This window comes from Hibiscus syriacus, unplaced genomic scaffold (assembly GCF_006381635.1).
Source record: "Hibiscus syriacus cultivar Baekdansim isolate YM2019G1 unplaced genomic scaffold, ASM638163v2 tig00110745_pilon, whole genome shotgun sequence".
Lineage (NCBI taxonomy): Eukaryota > Viridiplantae > Streptophyta > Magnoliopsida > Malvales > Malvaceae > Hibiscus > Hibiscus syriacus.
Window position 1 is genome coordinate 1,780,099 of NW_024062847.1, and position 6,710 is coordinate 1,786,808.

Genomic DNA, 6,710 nt, shown 5'->3' on the forward strand with positions numbered 1-6,710 from the left:
AGGTTGATTTGACAACAGGTTCAGTTCGGGTTACTTTTAGTTTAGATCGATGTCAATTTAGGTCAAAATAGTTCAGGTCTGGAGCAGTTAAAGACCAGGTAAATTCAGGTTCATATGGACTTCAAGTGAATCTCGTTCAGATCGGATCACATCATTGGCAGTTAAAATTCAGGTCGGATCTTTATCAGATATTGATTGAGTTCAAATCGGGTCAATTTTTATTTTTGGATTAATTATTCTCATCTTTCGTTAACATTTAATTGCAATTGATAGTTGTATATGATTTAGAGTAAATTACTAAGAATATAAATACTCATAGAACAATTTTATGAAAAACATAAAATTAAGGACTAAATTGAATAAATATGAAATTACAAGTAAAAATTTAAATAAATTAAACAACACGCATTGATGAGGACCAAATCGAAATAATTTTAAAATGTGAGGTTGAAATTAATATAGAAAATGACTAAATTATACCCATTTAAAACGTTTTGGGCTAATTACAAAAATATAAATAAGAATGGGCCAAATTCAGATGCAACTATAAATTTAATGACTAAATTGAATAAATATGAAAATGAACGAATTAAAATTTAAATAAAGCAAAGAACACAAAAGAATGAAATCAAAATAATTGTAAAAATGTGAAGCAAATTTGAAAAATAGAGTAAATTGCATTCATTACAAAAGTTAAGAAAAAAATTAAAACAATTATAATATATATATATATATATATAAATAAACTATAAAGTATATAGTTTTTATAGTTTATATAATTATATTAATAAACTATATAATTCATTAGTATATATAAACTGTTTATATAGTATATACTACATATATAAACTATATATACTATATAGTTTACATATGAACTATATATAAAAACTATATACTATAGTTGATATTTATATACTATATACTATAGTTGATATTTATATACTATATAATATAGTTTATACTTATATAATTTATACTATATAAATTCAAAGTATATACTATATGTATGAATACTATATAGTTAAATACATTAATTAATATGAACTATATATAAAAACTATAGTTTATATATAAACTATATATTATATTTGATATTTATATACTATATAATATATATAGTCTACATATGAACGATATATATATATACACTATATAGTTGAGCTATAATTATTTTTTGATTTTTTACATGCTCGAAATATAACCGGTGACGAAGGCGGAACGACAGCGGTGCAGTGGTGACGCGACGAGAAAGATGATCGGATCGACGAGTGTGACCCATGCACTGTGACGCGCCAACGAGGTCTCCGGCTGGTTGGGACGCGCCGTTGGGGAGTGCACCTACTTTAAATGATGAAATCTTAGCCATTGGATTCAATCTTGATCCAATGGTTAAGATTAATTCTTGCTTTTCCACTTGGATGCATGATGTGGCTTAATGGGAGCCATTGGATCTAGCTTCTCATCCAAGGGCTCACATGAATTTGTGTTTCTTTCACATTGATTGAAGCAATAATGACCATTGGATGAAGGCTAATCAAGGGTGGATATTAATTTGTATTTTTTCACAATGATTGGTGATGTCATCACCCAAAAACATCCAAAACCAACGGGTAAGGATCAAGCCATTTAGAATTTTTGTTTTTTTATATTTTTTATATTTATTTATGTATATATTTGTAACAATGTAGGTTATTTATTTGAGCCTTTGGAAAAACTATGTAAATGGAATATTATCTAATGAAATTGACTATTATTTTGGGTTTTTATTCTTTAAAATGGGCTATACTAATATGAATTATTTATTCTAACATACAAACTATATAATATATAGTAACTATATAATATAAACAATGTAACATACTAATTATTTAATATCAAATATAATATGCAGTTATTTGATATGAAACTATATGATATGCAATGCAACTATTATTTAATATGTACTATATAACATGCTAATTATTATTTAATATGCAATCACCTAGCAAAAATTATACACTATATGATATATCTAATATGCCAACTATATATTATATATATACTATATATTATACACATGTTCACACATTTATTATATTACTATATTATAATATGAAAATCGCTACATGTCACCTCCCGGATAAAATGGGTGATGACAGATACAAAAGTTCCATAAAGAAATTTCTGGTAGCAAAGTTAGGCTTTTAGCCTTATAAAACTTTTGTTATAAGATATGAGAGCTTAAAAAAAACACTTTATTTTTGTTCATTTTATTGTGATTTTATTGTATTCAATTGTAATAAATAAAATGTTATTCAAATTTTCTATCAAATTTTATTTACATTATCAATATCAATTAAATTCATTTTTTATATTATGTTTTATATATGCTATAATTGTTAGATAATTTTTTTTACATAAATTAAACTATATAATTTAAATTTAAAATAATTTTATTAACCATGTTCAAAGCCAATAAATTATTCTAACTTGTAATCATTATAATTAAATTAATAATGTTAAATACATAAATTACTTGATAAAATAAAATTAATGATTATATTGAAGATTTATAACATAAGAATCATAATATAAGAATCATAATTAATATAATAAATCTATTTATTAATTTAATTATTATAATTAATATTTTATTATAACATTTAAAAATTATTCATATTAATTAATATGATTTATTATAAAATCAATTTTTATTAAAACCTTATAATTTCATCAATGGTAATATATAAGTTAGGTATATATCAAGTTAAGTAAATATCAGATCAAGTCAATAACATGTTAAATCATTTACATATCAGGTTGAAAACAAGTCAGATTAAAATCAGATCGGGTAATACCATTTATTTATCAGGTCAATCTCGGATTTGGGTTCAGATCAGTCGGATGCAGGTTGAGTTCGGGTATCATATTTTCGGTTTAATTTGGGTTTAAGTCATTCTCAGGTCGGGTTCAGATCCACAGTTTCTAGGTCCAACTCGAGTTCAGGTCAACACTAGTTTCAACTCGAGTCGAATTCGAATTGTCACAGCACAAATCAAAACAATTTTAACTTAAATCAATTTTAATCAGTTTTACATTCAGGTCAGCTTTTTACACCATTAATACAAATAATTCTAAAAGAACGATATTTGACTCCAAAAGTACAACATTTGGACACTTGACTTCGGAAGTACAACAGCTGTTATACATTTATTGTTAATACTATTTTTAGTATTATATTTCAATTATTTTCTCAAGAGTAAAATCAAATCGTGATTAATATTTTGTCATGGTAGTCGTACTTTGACAATAATAGGTCAGTCCAACGTGGACAAACGGGATCATTTGTTCAGGATGGTTAATCCATAATTTAAAGTAGGCTTGGATCTACTTGCTGGGTCCTAACCACTTAAGTTCAAGCCTAGTTCCAACATATATTTCCGCCACAAAATTCATTTTTTTCCTTGAAGAGATGGATAAAAATAGTTCATCTATTATTTTTCTTCAAAATTTACAAGTTGTTCTTTTTAAAAAAATTAGTTAATGTAACATGAATTTAGATAAGAATAAAATTTCAGAAACTTTAAATAAATTAAAATTTTAGGTTTTTTTTTTAATTTGGATAAGTATAATGCAGTATCTGTTCAAAGATAATTCTTAATCATTTGATATTAAATGCTCATACCCTTAACATTTATGATACTCGAACCAGGGACCTCAAGGAACAATAACACTCTATTTACTATCGAAATCGTTTAGTTCGTATAAATTTTTAAAATTTAAGAGTTAATGTAACAAGAATTTGTCCCCTTATGTCGCATGCTTAGCAGAAATGTCACGTTGCTACATTTATTATTTCTTTCTCTCCATTCGAAAGGATTCTAAAGTGTTGAAAATTTAAATTATTGATAATATGAAGTGGTGAATTTTTTTAATAATGTAAAATAATTATAAGGTATTGTTTCATCAGAATTTAAAAAATTTATTTAGAATGCACACATCTTATAAGTGTCGCAGATCGGATCCAATACTTCTAGGAAGGTTAATATTTCATTTTACCATTAAAACCATCAGATGGGTTCATAAAGAAGTGAAACTTAAATTTAAAATCAGTCGATATACTATAAAATTAAAAGTAAATCAGAAGTATATGTTATTCAATATTGCATGATTGCATCATACAAGTTTAGGAAACATAAAAGCAACACATCTAAACTATAAATTAGATCTAGGATTTTGTTTAGAGCTCATCCTTAGGGTAGGATGAAGGTCCAACAGGATTAGAGGAAGAGTTCTTGATGGGATATGAAGCCTCCATTGCTATACCACACAACCCTTCTTTTTCTGTAACCCCACGTTCCATCATTATATAGCCTTTCTCACCCCACTCTGCCCCCCATGAGTTCTTCACAATCCAGTATTTGGTCCCATCAAGGGTAGTCCCATACCCCACTGCTGCAACCCCATGGTTCAACTCTGTCCCACATTCTCCTGTGAATACCCCCTGCAAGTTCACACATCAATTAGTTTACATTAACACATGATCTAGCTACCAACATGGAATAACCTATGTTACACTTATAAGGGTACGAGGATAGATATGGAACTAATATGAGGACGTGAAATGGTATTTTCCAAAATTACATGTTACGGGTACGGCAAGAATACGGTAAATATAAATAAATTTTAAAATTCGTAATTACTATAAAATCGTATATTAGACCTATATTTAGTTTTCTGCATGCACAATTTTCGTTAAAGCGGACATATGTTGAGTTTTTGACATATGATTGAGACGATTCTAGACGTTTTAGAAATGTAACCTTGTACGCGCGTGAAGATCAAACCCTGTCTTTGATATGTTTCTTAAAATTTCTCCGACGTGTCTAGTTAATTTTAACCGTACCCTTTCTACATGAGACTTTCCGGTATATACCCGAACTGTACTGGTTCCGTACCCATCACGAGAACGTATTAGATACTTGAAAGGGCATTGGGTTGTCGTACCCGTGCAACAGAGGGAACAAGTACTTAAAAAATGAGAAATTATGAACAATACAAATCCACATAAGATGAATTTGAAAGTTTACCTCCGAGTAGAACTGGAAATCCATACCCCCAGCATCGATGGCCACTGCAACTGGCTGGTTTGCAACAGCTTTAAGCAGAGCATCCTCGTTGTTTTCTGGCACATTCTCGTGCCCATCGATGGATACTGTCTGCGAATTCTCCTGCAAAGCAATCAAACAAATCCACCATATTTTAATTCTCATAAATTTTAATCAACCAAACCTTTGTTCAAAAGAAAATAAATTTGACCTTAGAAACATCGCAAGTTCCATCATCAGCTTTGTAAGGGTAATTAAATTCAGTAGTGATCCAGCCATTCTTCTTGATGAAATCAATGGCTATGTCCATTAAACCTCCATTGCAGCCTTGGTTTTGTTCGGTGTTACAATCCACCAATTCTTGCTCGGATAATGATACTAATTTGTTGGTTTTGATTTGATTAATTCCCTCCACAGCCACAACTGTTGAAAATGCCCAGCAACTACCTGTTGATGATAAGTATTGAGTGAGATATCACAAAAAACTCAAATATATGACTTGTGTTATTTGAAATGTATCCGTACCACATTGGCCTTGATCCTTAACAGCAGTGACAGCACCTTTGTTACGCCAATCAACGGACGGTGGGACGTCGTTGACGTTCTCGTACATGAAACTACCGGCGCCTCGGGGCTTCCCTTGGAACATCTTATGATGCCCAATCTTGGAGCCAGCGTATGCATTCCTGAATTCATGGTTGGTCATGTCAGCAAACTTGTTCAGCTTAAGCTTGTATGGCTTGTCCTTGCTGTTGGTGTTGTGAACATGCATAACATTCTGCTTGAACACATTGAACACTCCTCGACACTGTGTGATGGCTCCGCCACCGCTCGTACAGATCCCACAACCGTTCTTCCGATGCTAAATCCTTCTCATGAAAATCAAAACCCTCGGCAATGCCGAGAACCAAAGCCAATGAGAAAACAACCACAACACTAATGCTCTTCATTTTTGGAATTTGATATAAAAGAAATGGAAAGAGAGAAAGCATTGGTTATATAGAGAAGAATAAGAAAAAGAAGCCACAAGATGGAAGTAGAAAAACCCAAATGTATAATAAAAAGAAGAGGTTACTTATGGACATTAACAATAGCTTATAATGGAGAAGGAAAACTCCTAGAATGATGAAGTAATTTTAAGCTTATACATATCAGCAAAATAAAGCTAGTCATTGAAGAAAAGATGTATCTATTAAGCAATTAAGTGTACGGTTGTAATCGAACCGAGTTGAGTTCGAGTATCATTAAGGTTAACTTTACTTAAAAAAAATAAAACTGAGTTCGACTCGACTCGAAAGATCACGAGTTTAAAATTGTTAAGCTTGACTCAAAATTAAAAATTCAATCACGAATCGAGCTCAAAAAAAAACTTGAACTTAAAATATTCTCAGATTTGCTCGATTGAGGCTCGAGTTCCATATTGTGTTCGGTTTATGCTCAAACTCAAGTTCGAATATGAACCTTTATTACATGAAAGTTCCATATTGTGTTTTAAAAGAACAACGTATAAATGTTAATATCATTAATAATTTAATTAAAAAATAAAAAAATAATACATTACTTTTTGGAGTTACTTGTAAACTTTTCGAGTAAGATATCAAATAATTCATTTTAATTCAT

The 6,710-nt window shown here is 29.7% G+C and overlaps 1 pseudogene; it reads right to left on the reverse strand.

Moving 5' to 3' along the window:
- Positions 1–4,190: 4,190 nt before the first annotated feature.
- On the reverse strand, positions 4,191–6,063 carry LOC120139430 (annotated as a pseudogene).
- Positions 6,064–6,710: the final 647 nt, after the last annotated feature.